The 18,096-nt window shown below is 45.8% G+C and overlaps 1 long non-coding RNA gene across 1 annotated transcript; it reads right to left on the bottom strand.

Moving 5' to 3' along the window:
• Positions 1 to 4,699: 4,699 nt before the first annotated feature.
• LOC120996965 lies at positions 4,700 to 11,893 on the bottom strand. Its single transcript, XR_005778001.1, has 3 exons — positions 11,845 to 11,893; positions 11,284 to 11,446; positions 4,700 to 4,838 (listed from the first exon to the last, which is right to left on the bottom strand). It is a non-coding gene; the product is annotated as an uncharacterized LOC120996965 (long non-coding RNA).
• Positions 11,894 to 18,096: the final 6,203 nt, after the last annotated feature.

The raw sequence follows: 18,096 nt of genomic DNA, 5'->3' as shown, positions 1-18,096 counted from the left end.
CTCGCAGGGGCAGCAGTGCAGCACAATCCACCATTATCCGGCCGGCCAGCAAGTACAGGAACAGCCAAACAGGAGGAGTCAGATCGATGACAGCCAGGTAGGAATCAGGAGAAGATGTTAGAACTTAGATGGATGGATCACAAGTAGGGGGCGTGGAGCGGGCGGCGGCTAGTCGGGATTCGGACTCGAGAGCACCGGCGCTCCCAGGCAGAGTGCGCTCTGCGCGGTGGCCTACTCTGCTTATATGTGGCGCCGGCCCTGGATTCAAGCGACCCTGAGACAGAGTGAGTGACAGTCAGTGTCACTGTCCCAGAGTCCCAAAGTCCCACCCTGAGTGTGTAATTAGGTCAGTAGTTTACTTTGTTGGCATTGGCTGAGGGCAGGCAGGCTTTAGGGGTAATATATGATTATATGAGTTAAGTGCCAGTAAGTGTCATGAGAGCCAGGCCAAGGCTGCCAAGCAGATGGCACCATGGCACTGCAGTCAGAGTGCTGGTGAAGGATGACCAGGGACACTGAGACAGTACTGCCTCTCTGGGATGCCATCTGCCCATCTCTGCTGTCCATATACCAGGCCTACCCTGGTATATGGACAGCAGAGATGGGCAGATGGCATCCTCTGGGCAGTCCTGTCTCTCTGGTCATCCTTCACCAGCACCCTGACTGCCACGGTCCTGCTTGGCCTGGCTCTCATGGCACTTCACTGCCTCGTGCTTGGCTATCAGCGCTGAGTGACTCAGTCACACTGCAACATTGACTGAGTCACTCAGCGCTGATAGCCAAGCATGAGGCAGTGAAGTGCCATGAGAGCCAGGCCAAGCAGGACCGTGGCAGTCCGGGTGCTGGTGAAGGAAGACCAGAGAGACAGTACTGCCCAGAGGATGCCATCTGCCCATCTCTGCTGTCCATATACCAGGTCTACCAGCATTAGCCATTGATATACCACCTGCCTGCCTGGTCACCCCACCTAACACTCACGGAGACAAGTGACTCAGACTGTTAGGTGTGGGGGGACCAGGCGGTATATGAAGGGGTAATACTGGTAGGCCTGGTATATGGACAGGAGAGATGGGCAGATAGCATCCTCTGGGGGTTGTATCTTACATGGGACTGTATGCTGGAGGAGCTGAAGGGAGAGTGATGTGTTTTACATGGGACTGTTTGCAAGAAGGACTAAAGGCAGGGGGAGTGTTGTATCTTACACAGGACTGTATGCTGGAGGGGCTGAAGGGGGCCATAATTATTACTATAATACTACAGAGGTGGTCATTATAATAATAATATAGAGGGGGCCATTATATATTATAATTATACAGAGAGCATTATACTTATGGGCACTACAGGGGAAGGGGACTTCTGTTATCTGAGGATGATAGTAAAGTGAGGAATCTAAAACATTTTCTGCAAAACTTTGCAGAGACGAGACATGGCTGAAAGAAGGTGTCATGATGGTCCTATCTCCGAATGAGGACGTTGATGAAAGTCTACATCACAGGAGATGTCACTGGATGTAACAGGTATGGTGCGGTATTCTCCTGTATATTTCATAGCAATGTATGTTATGTCCATCCAAATATCTGTTTCACGGTAGGGGGGAGGGGGTATATAGAATTTGTCCCACACTGCCTCAGCCTGGCCCCAGACTTGAGGTCACACTGTGTGTGTTCTGAATTCTGGGGCCTCACACCCATCTACTACATTATCTGTACTCAGAGTTATCACCGTGTTATCTGTGGTGTTACATAGGACTGCAGGTGACATCTATTACATTATTTGTTTAAAAAAGGGGCGTGGTCACAGGTTGGGGGGGGGGGGGGCGCAATACTTGGCTTGCCCCGGGTGCTTGTTACCCACGCTACGCCACTGGCTCCATTACATGTTTAATATGAGGCAAGGTGGGGGAGGTTTGCGCAGAGGGGGTGGGAGGAAGAGGGAGGACGCGCGCACTCACTCACATACACTCGGCCCGGCAGTTCTTGTCACTGCCGGGCTGTCTCCAGATCATCAGTGAAGCAGGAGCTCTAGCGCTCCCTCTGCTGGCCGCACATCGGGCTGCTGGCTGTGGGAGGAGCTCTGAAGGCCCGGGAAACTGCCTTTAGTACAGCCAGCAGTGCGATGTCAGTGTGGCAGCGCAACATCAGGGAAGAGGGTAAGTATGTGTTTTATTTTTATTTTCCTAACACTGCAGACTGGGGGCAAAGGGGAAGGGGGGGGGGGTTGATGGGCACAACTAGAGTGAGGGGGCACAAAAGTGGGCATCTCTACTGAGGGGGCACCTAATCTGCCATAACTACTGTGAGGGGGGCACATAATCTGGCATAACCACTGTGAGGGGCACATATGTGGGCATATCTAATGTGAGGGGCACATAATCTGGCATAACCACTGTAGGGGGGCACATATCTGGCATAACTACTGTGAGGGGGGCACATATAAAGGCATAACTATGAGATGGCACATATAAAGGCATAACTACTGTGAGGGGGGCACATAATCTGGCATAACCACTGTGAGGGGCACATATGTGGGCATATTTAATGTGAGGGGCACATAATATGGCATAACCACTGTAGGGGGCACATATCTGGTCATAACTACTGTGAGGGGCACATAGTCTGGCATAACTACTGTGAGGGGGAACATATCTGGCCATATCCACTGTGAGGGGCACATATCTGGGCATAACTACTGTGAGTGGGCACATATCTGGGCATAACCACTGTGAGCGGGCACATATCTGGGCATATCCACTGTGAGGGGCACATATCTGGGCATATCCACTGTGAGGGGCACATATCTGGCATAAATACCGTGAGGGGGCATATATTTGGCATAACTACTGTTAGGGGGCACATATTTGGCATAACTACTGTGAGGGGCACATATCTGGGCATAACTACTGTGACAGGAACAAAGGTGGGCATAACTGCTGTGAGGGGCCACAAGAAGGACATAACTTTTGTGAAGGGACCACAAGGTGGGCTTAATTACTGTGAAAGGCCACAAGATGGGCATTACTACTGTGAGGGGCCACAATGTGGACATTAGTACTGTGTGGTAGCACTTAGGGGAAATGTCCTAAATTACCCTGCTATACATTGGCATAGCTCAGTCTACCAGGCCAGCAGAGCGCCCCCAGCTGGTAGTTTCACAGGGGTAGTCACCATCCCTTCCTTATGTGATTATTCTTTTTTTTTCTATCACCACAGGGACCTTGTTCTGGATCCAGCGGACATCACACCGACGCCAGCGACACCCTGGATGAGGTAGGACCAGATTTTATTAGGATTGGGTGAGTGTAGCCATGCATTGGGCTCTTTCACACGAGCGGATCCCGTGTGGCTAATCTGCTGTGTGAAAGAGAGCCAAGCCCCGCTCCGGACAGCAGAGACACCGAGCAGTAACATGATTGATAATGCTCCATGCCTCTCTATGATCGTTTTGCTACAAAATCACGGTGACCACTTTATCTCCCTGTGATTTTTTAGTAAAAAGGTCACAGAGAGGCACGGAGCATTATCAATCGTGTTACTGCTCCGTGTCTCTGCTGTCCGGAATGGGGCTTGGCCCTCATTCACGCAGCGGACTAGCCACACGGGAAAGCCATTAGTAAGAAAATCTGCCGCTTCTTTATAAAAATCGGGGGGTAGGGGGGCCCCGATACAAAGTTTGCACTGGGGCCCATAACACTCTAGTTACGCCACTGGTAATGGTGCTGAGTACTGTGCATAGTATGTGTAAGGCAATATGGACTCTTTGCCTTATGGTGTCCCTGACACAAGATTTCGGTGATCAGCTTGAATTAAATCTTATCCGGTACCGGGAGAATGAATAAGATGAACACTGAACACGTGTCTAGTTCCAATCCATTATGGTTTATTTCACAGTTGGCAAACAGTTATAATAGAGGGGGTTGAGCTTCCTTGACATCCAATCATATGTTAGCATTTGTTTGACCTATAGTATGAACACACATGAGCTCTGCATTAACATAATAGATGACTCATAGTAACAGCATTTGACCAATCAGGTATATACACATAGGCCAGCATGCATTTGAGCCAAGATAACCCTATAAGGTAGGACTGTTCAAACTTACAAACTAAGGAATGTATGGGTATCTTGAAACCGCACAGGAAGTTTCTCACATTCCAAAGTGGGGAAGGGGGAAGGGAGATTTTGTAAGTGCACTGGCCAAATGTAATGTAATACACGTTGCTGACAGGACAAAATGGAGTTACTTATACCCCATCAGTATGTTTGATATTAGCTTGGATATGGGTTAGTCTGGAAGTTTGGAGCATATGGAGTTGGATGGATATTTTGAAAATCAGCAGGTGCTGGGTTATATTGGCTGTGTGGGTTTGTTGTGGATGGGTATGTTGTTTGGTAGGTGTCTGGTGGTGCAGGGTAGTAATGGAGTGGTGCAGAAGTTGGAAATTGGGTTTGTGGTAAGATAAGTTGTTTATGTAGGATTATTTGGGTTTCCCTGTGTTTGTTCAGACATTGAAATATATTTATTTAGAATCTCCCATAACTCTTTGCGACATGCATCCATTCTATCTTTGGTACCTTTTTAAGGACAGTGAAGGCAAACATTGAGAAATGGTAGTTGGGATCATCCATTAGTCCCCTGCACTCATCCAGAAGTGAGCTTAACTCGCCTGATAGTGGAATGTTGGGCTCATTGGGTTGTCTCCTTCATCATCGTAGAGAACTAGCAAGAAGGGGCCTCAGTGGATATTTCAGTTGTCGCTTTAGCTGTTGACTCTGGTGGTGCATCTGAGCTGTCATGGTCAGGTTCTGGACCACTGGATCTTTGGAGATTCCCGCTGGTACTGTAAAATAAATATTTTGAAAAAAGAATGCCTCATTCACACGTCAGTGTTCGGTCAGTGATTTCCATCATTGATTGTGAGCTTAAACAAGGTGAGGCTCTAAACACAGAACAGGTGCAGATCTTTTACTTACACCTTATGTCAGTGTAGCCTCCACTCCTAGTTTTGGCTCATGATTAGTTTTTATGGCTGCATTAATCTGCAGGTGACCGTCATTTCTGTGCCTAGTAAAGATCGATCTCTCAGACCAGGGCCGGCAGCTGTTCCATCTGTTTTATACACTGTCTATACTGTCACTGTATATAATTTCATTGTCCTCCTCCTCCTGGATGGGCCCCTTCTGGGTCAGGGCCCCAAAGCTGCAGCTTCCCCTGCTTCCCCTATAGCTACGCCCCTGATCTGACCGTCATACAGCTCCAGAGATTTCTCTCCATCTGCATCTTTCTAAACAATCTGTGGCCTTAGTCTTTTATCCAGACTATGTGGCCTACTAATGCTGCCATATCCACAGTATGTCACCTTGCCACTCATTTTTATCACCATGCTGCTGCTTAAAAGGCCTTAAACTGATCACCAAGCCCACAATCTAATTAAGGTTCTATGCACAAAATCAAAGTAAAAAATCGATTTTATAGGAAAAATTTATTGAAAACATTCTTTCCTGTATATTTACTTGTATATAAAGTGCAAGTGCTGCCAAAAATTACAAGGAAGAGGCACTACGATACAACCTGCATATCACATAAAGGAGGGCCTCATTCACATTGAGTTGCGGGCCTGCAGGTGAGTTGACCCTGTAAAAGATTTGATTTACGGGCCTGCAGGTGAGTTGACCCTGTAAAAGATTTGAGTTGCGGGCCTGCAGGTGAGCTGACCTGTAAAAGATTTTGGGTTTGGGCCTGAAGGTGAGCTGACCCTGTAAAAGATTTTAGGTTTTGGCCTGCAGGTAAGCTGACCTTGTAAAAGATTTGAGTTGCGGGCCTGTAGGTGAGCGGACCATCTAAAAAATTATATTAGAAGGCCATATATGCGAGGGCATTATATGTGACGAATAAGCAATGCATGTTGATATGACGGAAGAGGAGGAGGAGGATGAGAAAAGGAAGATTCAACCATATACCCTTGTTTGTGGTGGAAGGGGTGCATGGGAATACAGTCTATTAACTACATTAAAAACCAATACATGTAAAGTGCCTTTATGTTCATCAGCATTCCTCTGGTGGAGTCGAGAAGTCATGGTCAATCCAGGCCTTGTTCATTTTTATATGAGTCAACCTGTCAGCATTTTCACTTAACAGGCGGATACGTTTATCTGTTATAATGCCACCAGCAGCACTAAATACATGCTCAGACAAAACGCTGGCGGCACGGCAGGTCAGCACGTCCAAAGAGTAGAGAGCCAGTTCGTGCCACGTGTCCAGCTTGGACACCCAGTAGTTGTAAGGCACTGAGGGATCATTGAGGACGCTGACACGGTCTGCTATGTACTCCTTCACCATCTTCCAAAAATTTTCTCTCCTTGTGGCAGTAGGCCGCACATCAGGGTGAGGGTGCTGGTGGGGTGTCATAAAACTGTCCGAGGCTTTGGAGAGTGTTGCCCTGCCTCTGTTGGAGCTGCTGTGTGTTCCCCTTGTCTCCCCTCCCCAGTTGGCCAAGGGAGTACGGACTCTGCCGCCAGCGTTGTCAGATGGAAAATTTTGGAGCAATTTTCCAACAAGGATCTTCTGGTATTGCACCATTTTGCTCGTCCTCGCCACCAGAGGAATGAGACATGAGAAGTTCTCTTTGTAGCTGGGGTCGAGAAGGGTGAACAACCAGTAATCCGTGTTGTTTAAAATGCGTATAACGTCAGCCATGTGTGCCAGAGTACCAACAGGCGGGACTTCAGAAGGATCCCTCCCAATCTCCTCATCCTCTTCCTCCTCTTCTGCCCACCCACACACAACAGATGCAATTAAACTTCCAATCGTAACTACCCTCTGTAGCTGAGGCAACCGTCTCCTTCTCCTCTTCAGCCTCCAATTCGCGCTGAGAAGATGAACTCAGGGTGGTCTGGCTATCATCAACCTGTGTAATGTCTTCCCCCATTTCCACCTCTTCCACATGCACAGCGTCGTCCTTAATTGTGAGCAGCGAGCGTTTGAGAAGACACAGAAGAGGGATGTTGACGCTGATAGCGTTATTGACGCTCATCATCTGTGTTGATTCCTCAAAGCTGCGTAAAACCTCACAGAGGTCAGACATCCATGCCCACTCCTCGCTTGTGAATAGTGGAAGCTGACTGGAAAGGCGACGACCATGTTGCAGCTGGTATTCCACAACTGCCCTCTGCTGCTCACAAAGCCTGGCCAACATGTGGAATGTGGAGTTCCAGCGCATGCTCACGTCGCACAACAGCCGTTGACAGACCGGTTGAAGCTGTCAGTGACTTGCAGAAATGTGCACACATGCAGCGCACCTTCACCAGTAGCTCAGGCAAATTGGGGTATGTTTTTAGAAACCACTGAACCACAAGGTTGAATACGTGGGCAAGGCATGGGATGTGTCTAAGGTTGCCCAGCTCCAAAGCCGCCACCAAGTTACAGCCATTATCAGACACAACCATGCCTGGTTCTAGGTTGAGTGGCGAGAGCCACAGCTCAGTCTGGTCTCTTATCCCCTGCCACAGCTCTGCTGCGGTGTGCTGTTTGTCACCTAGGCAGATCAGCTTCAGCACGGCCTGTTACCGCTTCCCCACTGCAGTGCTACACTGCTTCCAGCTACCGACTGATGACTGACTGGTGCTGCATGCGGATACTTCGGAGGTGGAAGTGGAGGAGGAGAAGTGGGGGTTGGAGCCACTAACGTAGGTGGTGGCGGAAACCCTGATAGAATTGGGGCCCGCAATCCTTGGCGTTGGTAGCACCTGTGCCATCCCAGGGTATGAGTCGCTCCCTGCCTCTACAACATTCACCCAGTGTGCCGTCAGGTAAATGAAGCATTCCTGGCCAAAAGCACTTGTCCATGTGTCCGTGTTTAAGTGGACCTTCCCGGTAACTGCATTGGTCAGGGCACGTGTGATGTTAAGGGACACATGTTGGTGTAAGGCTGGCACGGCACACCTTGAAAAATAGTGGTGGCTGGGGACTGTGTAACGAGGGACGGCCGCCGACATCAGGCTGCGGAAGGCCTCAGTGTCCACAAGCCTAAATGGCAACATTTCCAAGGCCAGTAATTTGGAAAGCTGTGCATTTAGTGCTATGGCCTGTGGGTGGGTGGGTGGCTGGGTATTTGCGCTTGCGTTCAAATGCCTGGGGTAATTACATTTGGATGCTGCACTGGGACAGGGAAGTGGATGTGGTCGCTGATGGTACTTAAGAAAGGTCCAGGTGCAGGGCGGGAGGCATCCGGGCCTGCGTCTTGGACATGGGATTGGCCAGCACATAACACAGGGGAAAAGGAGGCAGTGGTGTGACCCGCAGACACAGATTGTGGACCCAGGCGTTTGGCCCACCTATTAGGGTGCTTTGATGACATGTGGCAGATCATGCTGGTGGTGGTGAGGTTGCTAGTGTTCACGGCCCGGCTCATTTTGGTGTGGCACAGTTTGCAAACTACTATTGTTTTGTCGTCTGCACTTTCCTCAAAAAAGTGCCATACTGCCGAACACCTAACCCTTTGGCAAGGGAGATTTGCGCAAGGGGGTGCCCTATTGAACAGTTGCGGGCCTGTTCGGTGATGCCCGCCTTCTACCTTTTGCCACCCCACTACCTCTTCCAGCCTGTTGCAGTGCTGCAGATCCCTCCCTCTCTGTACTGCTCTCCTCGCTCGGCTTGTTGCCACCTTCCCAGGTTGGGTCAGTGACCTCATCATCCAGCACCTCCTCTTTAACTTCCTCACTCTGATCATCCTCCTGATTTGTTCACCTAACCACAACCTCAGTGATTGACAACTGTGTGTCATCCTCTTCCTCAACCTCTTGAAACAGTAATTGCGGTTGAGTCATTGGCAACTGTGTCTCATCATCATCCACCTCATTAAACACTAATTGCCGTTCCCCAGCGTCATGTTCTTGTGACTCTGGATGCTCAAGAGGTTGGGAATCGGGGCACAAGGTCTCAGGTCCCTCTTCAAGCGTGCTTGGCGAGAGGCCCAAATCAATTAATGGCGATGTAAAGAGGTCCTCGGAATATCCGAGTGTGGGATCACTTGTTTGGCCAGACTGTAAATGGTGGGAGGAAGGAGGATTAGGGTGAGGATTGTGTGGACCAGACTCCTGGCTACTGAGACTGGACTTGGTGGAAGACAGGGTGGTGCTTAACCGACTGGAAGCACTATCTGCTGCAATCCAACCGACCACCTGCTCGCTCTGGGCTGACTTCAAGAGGGGTCTCCTGCGCCGCCCTGCAAACTGGGACATGAAGCTAGGTATCTTGGATGATTGTTTTTCTTGTGCTTTGGCAGCAGGCACAGTTTCAACGCGCCCAGGGCCACGGCCTCTACGTGCACCATGAGCATCACGGCAACTTCCCTGTCCCTTACTGCTAGCTGTCTTCATATTAAATGGTATATGTTATAAGAGACCGTTTATAGGAAAAATATGGATAAATTATGGAAAAAATATAATTGTTTTCGCTAATATTTTTCCCAATATCTGGGCCTGACACACACACAACACGCTATTGCAGCGCAGATGTGACAATTCACTGCAGACACCGTTTATAGGCAAAGTGTTGATAAATTATGGGAAAAATATAATTGTTTTCGCTAATATTTTTCCCCCATATCTGGGCCTGACACACACACATGTGAAAATGACAAACAAAGAATTCCCTCAGAGGAGTTGCTACGCCGCTATTTACCATAAATTAAAATTTTTAACGGTCACAAGGACCAGGCGTGTTTTTTGCAGCTCCTCTGACTAGTATTATTAAAACTCAATTTTATTGCAATTTTTTTTTAAAATTGCAATAAAATTGAGTTTTAATAATACTAGTCAGAGGAGCTTCAAAAAACAGACACACACACACACACACATCACTATTGCAGCACAGATGTGACAATTCACTGCAGACACCGTTTATAAGCAAAGTATGGATAAATTATGGAAAATATATATTTGTGTCAGTAATATTTTTCCCAATATCTGGCCCTGACACACAGAAGGTATTGCAGCACATATGTCACAAGTCACTTCAGACACCCTCTATCGAAAAAGTATTGCAAAGTATTGAAAAAAAAATTAGCTGGCTATATTATATTGCTGCCAGCCTACCACCACACACAATAGTCCTTAAAAGGACTTTTGGGTCTTTGAAACGTTTTTCTATTGAATATATTTGTCACGGGGTGCCAAAGGCGCACTCGGTCTCCCATCAGCCGCAGACCTGCTGCTTAGCTTCGGGAGCAAGGATCTGTGTTTGGCCTCGTTTTCAGGGCGGCTTTGCTAGCTGGGAGGCTCCCTGCTCCTAGGTCTGCCTTGAGCGCCGAGCTGATCACTCGGTGCTCGACTTGTCTGTCTGTCGGTCATGTGACGCTGGCCACGTCACATGACCCTCAGACCCCACTATAAATACAGGCAGCCTGCTGGCCACAGGTTGCCTGTTAATTCTAGGTTCCTGGCTATTTGTTGGACAACTGAATACTCACCTGATCCTGTTCCCTGACGATCCTTTGCCTGCTCGTCCTGTACTGCGCATCCCTCCTGGTATTGTGACCTCGACTCCCACCTGATTACTCTTTGCAGACTATTCTGGTACTTCTCTTCTCTCCTGGTATTTGACCCTGGCTTCTCCTGACCATTCTTTGCTTAACCCTTTGTACTGCGTAGCTCTCTTGGTTCTGACCCGGTCCGTTCACGTTCCGTATTTTGTCTTGTCTGTCTTCCCTGCACATATCCTAAGTAAGGGACTGTCGTCCAGTTGTCCCCTGTCATCAGGACTCGTGAGGCAAGTAGGCAGGGCCAGGGGTGAGGATGGAGCACAGTGGTCACTATCCTTCCCCCTGTGTGTGTGTGGACGTGACCGTTACAATATTGCAATCACACTCCCTACACTATCTGTCCCTTCTTAAGCGCAGCTATCTCTGACTTACAATGAGTTGAACCCGCGTCATCGGGTGCTATATAGCACCCGATGACGCATTCTGGCCAGCCAATCACTGTAATGCTAGTAGCAAATATGGCTACTGGCATTACAGTGATGGCAGTACTTACCTGCACGTTTATTGGCTGCTTAGCAGTCGTGAAACGTGCGGGAGGGAGACTCGAGCATGGCGCTAGAGCGCATGCGGTACTCAGCCGAGTACCGCCATGTGCTGAGCATAGCGATGCTCGAGTCGAACCGGTATTCGGCCGAGCATGCTCGCTCAACAATACTCACGATGACTGATGGAAATCAGTGAGCAAAATCAATCACATGTGTATTAGGAGACAACAACATATAAACTATATAATATAATCATTTACCTTCTTGTTTCCAGTACTGGTCGCAAAAAATCAAGTTGATCAAAATAAATGTATTGTTTGCGCTTAGATGGCGAACTTCCACTTCTTCCAACATCTCTTATTTGGCGCAACTCCCGAATGTAGCAGTCCTTTAGAGAACACCAACGTGTTTGCACTGCCTTTCCTGTATTTTGAGAAACGTCACATTATGAATAGCATGCACTTTTTGTTTGGAAAGCCAATGTTTAATTCCCACACAAAAATGGCACATGTGGCCTTGGATATGCATTTAGTGCTTAGGATGTTTTTGCAGAGTTTTTTGCAAATAAGTTAAACTTGCACCTGAAAATGCACTTTTAAAAAAGGAGTCTGTGGAAGTAAAGGAGGGCACGGTAGAATTTCAAACGCGTCAAGTTGGGCCTAACTGAAACTTATTTCAATTTGCACAAGCCTACTACATGGTGTCATGTATAGCTTAGGGGGTCCAGGGCCTCTTTAGTTTTAAAGTACACCCTGGGAGTAAACACACAAAATCTCAGCAGACACGGTAATTACAATATAAAATTTTTATTGAAATCTTACTTTTAATAATTTGTTGGCTGGATGAGGGCTATTCCGGTAACACAGCAGTCACAACTTCGTCCCACGCTTAGATTTTTTGGTCACAATCTGCATAACCAACATCCCTGCTGTCCCATATGCATGACCTTTGCTGGACGGCACCAATTAGAATTTCCTAGTCCACATCTAATCGAGATGCAGCCATTCTGGAACTGAAAGGGTTACTGTCATGATTTCATCCAAAAAACAATTTTAGCATATGTTACTGCTGCAACAGCATTATGCATAAACCAATCTTTAGTTTCTTCACATACCACCATTTTCCTTGAGTTTTTCCCTTAGTTACGGCTGTTTTAACATTTACAATATGAGGACTTTCTAAAGATGGCTCCTCTGCCAGTTCTCTGAAGCCAAAACTGCTTTGCCTCACTTCCCATACACACATGCTGTAGCCAGCAGCTCCCTGCCAGCCAATCAGATTGGATTACTGAGAGACACGCCTCCTCACTCTGAAGCCTAATGCAGGCATGCAGTGTGAAGGACCGCCCCTCTGTCTTCCTGTCTTCTTAGCCAGAGACAGACAAGCCATAGCAACTGTCTTTTGAGGGAGCAGTGGAAAGGGACAGAGGACATTAATGAAAGCTGTTATTATGAGGCAATTACAGATCTTTTGACAATCATTGACAGACTAACTCATGTATACATGCCTAGCTCTAATAAACCAGCAAATAAATAAAATACGACAGTTACACTTTAATGACAAGCCACATTTAAGAAAGAAATAACATAAGACACTGTGACAATTCAAATCCAACTAATTAAACAACACTGCACACATCCGGCACCACTGCATACACTGCTCAACTATATAGACTTGCAGCTTAAAGACAAGCACCAAGACAATGTTCATAAATTGTATGTATACATTCAAAGTCAGTCTGAGCCAACCTTATATATCACCCAAAAATCCCATCCAGGAGCAATAAGCTTTGCCACAATGTACACCACTGTGAAATGTTTAAGATGCAACACAAAAATTTCTGCTTGAAAATAGCAGGTCCAATTAGTGGGCCAAGTAAGGGACAACTAGCAGGATGTTAGACGGTAGGAGATACACACTACTTTATTCACAAACCACATTAAATAAAGTAGTGACTGAGCCAAAAACAACATGGCTAGAGTAAACCAATGGAGGGCACCATTTCAGTAAGTAGAATACCAGATGTATGAGCATGTAAAGAGGTGAAAAAGAGAAAGAACAAATACATGGAAAGAAACACAATGGGAACTGTATATGCTGCTGAATATGGAATACACAGTCTGATTTTGTGAAAAAGGTATATAGCGGAAAGCAATACACATCATACCTGTAAATGTAAGTGGCTCTACATTAAAATATCACTGACAAATAACAACTAATGTGGAATTCATGTAAGATATGCAATTTTTGAAAGATTCATGTTATTTAACTAATTTAATTAAGGAGCACAATAATTACCTGGCACAGTTGAATATTCCTTAGGGAAGAAGCCTGGCATGAACAGCATACTCCAAAAATGGCATCCGGTTAGGGGGCGTGCTTACCTTGACTTGAAGCAAGGAAGCCGCTGCCCCCTTGACTTGAAGCTGACCGGCAAGATAGCGCTGATGGCGCTCAAAATATATATATTTTTTAAGCTATTGAGCATCAGACTACCTGTCACAGATGTTGTAGGGGAGAACACCAAAGGACAAGAAGGAAGGGAAAAGACACTAGGCCTCACCGCTAGGGAAGGAAAAGAGTCTCACCACCTATAAAACCCTGCTCCTGGCCCTAACTCCTATCCGCATGGGCACCTCTCCATGGTAGAGATGCCCATACACAGGAACCTAGAAAACCCTGGTGGCCCTCAGTTGCCCTAATAGTAATGACCGGGCAGAGACAACCCGCTCCTTCCCTGGTGAAGGAACCAGTGTCTCGCTGAGGCCTAGTAAACAACAAAGGTGGGGGGGGAATACAAAACACAACAAGCGGAACACTTAACTTCTGAGGCTGATGGATGATGGACGAACAGGACTTCACCATGAACCACACTCCAGCTCTTCCAAAAACCAAATGAAACTCTCCAGAGCAAGGAGTGATGGGTAAAGTCAGACTAAATAGGGGGAGGTGAAGGTCACATGATCCACACCTGAACAGGGGGTGTGGACATACCAGCAACACACAGACAAAGTGAAACCAAAAGAGGCTGTCAGATAACTAATGTGCAGATATTCTTTCAGACCTTCTCAAACCTGTCAACGGCGTGACACTACCGGATCAAACATATGATTATGAACAGGCTGGGGGCTACTATAAGGTAATGCTGGCGGTTTTATATGCGTTTTTAAGGTGACAGGTTCCCTTTAATTAACATTTACCATATGTCTACTTTATGTTGGCATCATTTTGTAAATGTCATTTTATTTTTTTAGGATTTTAGAAGAGTTATAACTTTAGAAGAAACTTTTTATATTTTCAAGAAAATTTCCAAAGGGGTTGTCTCACTTTAGCAAATGGCATTTATCGTGTAGACTAAGTAGACAGCCTTCTCTCAGCTTTTTCTAGGCCACTGACATCACATGGCCTAGGAGCACTTCAGCCCCATTGAGTGCAATACCAAACACGGCCGCTGTACAACGTACGGTGCTGTGCTTGGTAAGCTATGAGAAGGTTGAAGGGCTCACAGGAGTGCCTCTGCCTTCTCAAACAGGCGATCGGCAGGGGTCTCCGGTGTCGGACCCCCACAATCAGATATAGGTCATCAGTATAAAAATCTTGGAAAACCCTTATATTACAAGGCACTTAATGTATTGTGATAGTCCATATTGCCTTCTTTGCTGCATAATGGATAATCACAATACATTAGTAAGTGCCTTGTATTAACCACCTCAGCCCCCAGTGCTTAAACACCCTGAAAGACCAGGCCACTTTTTACACTTCTGACCTACACTACTTTCACCGTTTATTGCTCGGTCATGCAACTTACCACCCAAATGAATTTTACCTCCTTTTCTTCTCACTAATAGAGCTTTCATTTGGTGGTATTTCATTGCTGCTGACATTTTTACTTTTTTTGTTATTAATCGAAATTTAACGATTTTTTTGCAAAAAAATGACATTTTTCACTTTCAGTTGTAAAATTTTGCAAAAAAAACGACATCCATATAGAAATTTTGCTCTAAATTTATAGTTCTACATGTCTTTGATAAAAAAAAAATGTTTGGGTAGAAAAAAAATGGTTTGGGTAAAAGTTATAGCGTTTACAAACTATGGTACAAAAATGTGAATTTCCGCTTTTTGCAGCAGCTCTGACTTTCTGAGCACCTGTCATGTTTCCTGAGGTTCTACAATGCCCAGACAGTACAAACACCCCACAAATGACCCCATTTCTGAAAGTACACACCCTAAGGTATTCGCTGATGGGCATAGTGAGTTCATAGAACTTTTTATTTTTTGTCACAAGTTAGCGGAAAATGATGATTTTTTTTTTTTTTTTTTTTTTTCTTACAAAGTCTCATATTCCACTAACTTGTGACAAAAAATAAAAAGTTCTATGAACTCACTATGCCCATCAGCGAATACCTTGGGGTCTCTTCTTTCCAAAATGGGGTCACTTGTGGGGTAGTTATACTGCCCTGGCATTCTAGGGGCCCAAATGTGTGGTAAGGAGTTTGAAATCAAATTCAGTAAAAAATGACCTGTGAAATCCGAAAGGTGCTCTTTGGAATATGGGCCCCTTTGCCCACCTAGGCTGCAAAAAAGTGTCACACATCTGGTATCCCCGTACTCAGGAGAAGTTGAGGAATGTGTTTTGGGGTGTCTTTTTACATATACCCATGCTGGGTGAGATAAATATCTTGGTCAAATGACAACTTTGTATAAAAAAATGGGAAAAGTTGTCTTTTGCCAAGATATTTCTCTCACCCAGCATGGGTATATATAAAATGACACCCCAAAACACATTCCCCACCTTCTCCTGAGTACGGAGATACCACATGTGTGACACTTTTTTGCAGCCTAGGTGGGCAAAGGGGCCCATATTCCAAAGAGCACCTTTCGGATTTCACTTGTCATTTTTTACTGAATTTGATTTCAAACTCCTTACCACACATTTGGGCCCCTAGAATGCCAGGGCAGTATAACTACCCCACAAGTGACCCCATTTTGGAAAGAAGACACCCCAAGGTATTCCGTGAGGGGCATGGCGAGTTCCTAGAATTTTTTATTTTTTGTCACAAGTTAGTGGAAAATGATGATTTTTTTTTTTTTTTTTTTTTTTCATACAAAGTCTCATATTCCACTAACTTGTGACAAAAAATAAAAACTTCCATGAACTCACTATGCCCATCAGCGAATACCTTGGGGTCTCTTCTTTCCAAAATGGGGTCACTTGTGGGGTAGTTATACTGCCCTGGCATTCTAGGGGCCCAAATGTGTGGTAAGGAGTTTGAAATCAAATTCTGTAAAAATTGACCTGTGAAATCCGAAAGGTGCTCTTTGGCATATGGGCCCCTTTGCCCACCTAGGCTGCAAAAAAGTGTCACACATCTGGTATCTCTGTATTCAGGAGAAGTTGAGGAATGTGTTTTGGGGTGTCTTTTTACATATACCCATGCTGGGTGAGATAAATATCTTGGTCAAATGCCAACTTTGTATAAAAAAATGGGAAAAGTTGTCGTTTGCCAAGATATTTCTCTCACCCAGCATGGGTATATATAAAATGACACCCCAAAACACATTCCCCACCTTCTCCTGAGTACGGAGATACCAGATGTGTGACACTTTTTTGCAGCCTAGGTGGGCAAAGGGGCCCATATTCCAAAGAGCACCTTTCGGATTTCACTTGTCATTTTTTACAGAATTTGATTTCAAACTCCTTACCACACATTTGGGCCCCTAGAATGCCAGGGCAGTATAACTACCCCACAAGTGACCCCATTTTGGAAAGAAGAGACCCCAAGGTATTCGCTGATGGGCATAGTGAGTTCATGGAAGTTTTTATTTTTTGTCACAAGTTAGTGGAATATGAGACTTTGTATAAAAAAAAAAAAAAAAAAAAAAATCAGCATTTTCCACTAACTTGTGACAAAAAATAAAAAATTCTAGGAACTCGCCATGCCCCTCACGGAATACCTTGGGGTGTCTTCTTTCCAAAATGGGGTCACTTGTGTGGTAGTTATACTGCCCTGGCATTTTCCAGGGGCCCTAATGTGTGTTAGGTAGGTAAATGACCTGTGAAATCCTAAAGGTGCTCTTTGGAATATGGGCCCCTTTGCCCACCTAGGCTGCAAAAAAGTGTCACACATGTGGTATCGCCGTATTCAGGAGAAGTTGGGGAATGTGTTTTGGGGTGTCATTTTACATATACCCTTGCTGGGTGAGAGAAATATCTTGGCAAAAGACAACTTTTCCCATTTTTTTATACAAAGTTGGCATTTGACCAAGATATTTCTCTCACCCAGCATGGGTATATGTAAAATGACACCCCAAAACACATTCCCCAACTTCTCCTGAGTACGGCGATACCACATGTGTGACACTTTTTTGCAGCCTAGATGCGCAAAGGGGCCCACATTCATTTTATGAGGGCATTTTTAGACATTTGGATACCAGACTTCTTCTCACGCTTTGGGGCCCCTAGAATGCCAGGGCAGTATAAATACCCCACATGTGACCCCATTTTGGAAAGAAGACACCCCAAGGTATTCAATGAGGGGCATGGCGAGTTCATAGAAATTTTTTTTTTTTGGCACAAGTTAGCGGAAATTGATATTTTTTATTTTTTTCTCACAAAGTCTCCCGTTCCGCTAACTTGGGACAAAAATTTCAATCTTTCATGGACTCAATATGCCCCTCACGGAATACCTGGGGGTGTCTTCTTTCCGAAATGGGGTCACATGTGGCGTATTTATACTGCCCTGGCATTCTAGGGGCCCTAAAGCGTGAGAAGAAGTCTGGAATATACATGTCTAAAAAATTTTACGCATTTGGATTCCGTGAGGGGTATGGTGAGTTCATGTGAGATTTTATTTTTTGACACAAGTTAGTGGAATATGAGACTTTGTAAGAAAAATAAATAAAAATTCCGCTAACTTGGGCCAAAAAAATGTCTGAATGGAGCCTTACAGAGGGGTGATCAATGACAGGGGGGTGATCAATGACAGGGGGGTGATCAATGACAGGGGGGGGTGATCAATGACAGGGGGGGGTGATCAATGACAGGGGGTTGATCAATGACAGGGGGGTGATCA

This window comes from Bufo bufo, chromosome 4 (assembly GCF_905171765.1).
Source record: "Bufo bufo chromosome 4, aBufBuf1.1, whole genome shotgun sequence".
Classification (NCBI taxonomy): Eukaryota; Metazoa; Chordata; class Amphibia; order Anura; family Bufonidae; genus Bufo; species Bufo bufo.
This window is presented reverse-complemented; position numbering and strand designations above follow the sequence as displayed.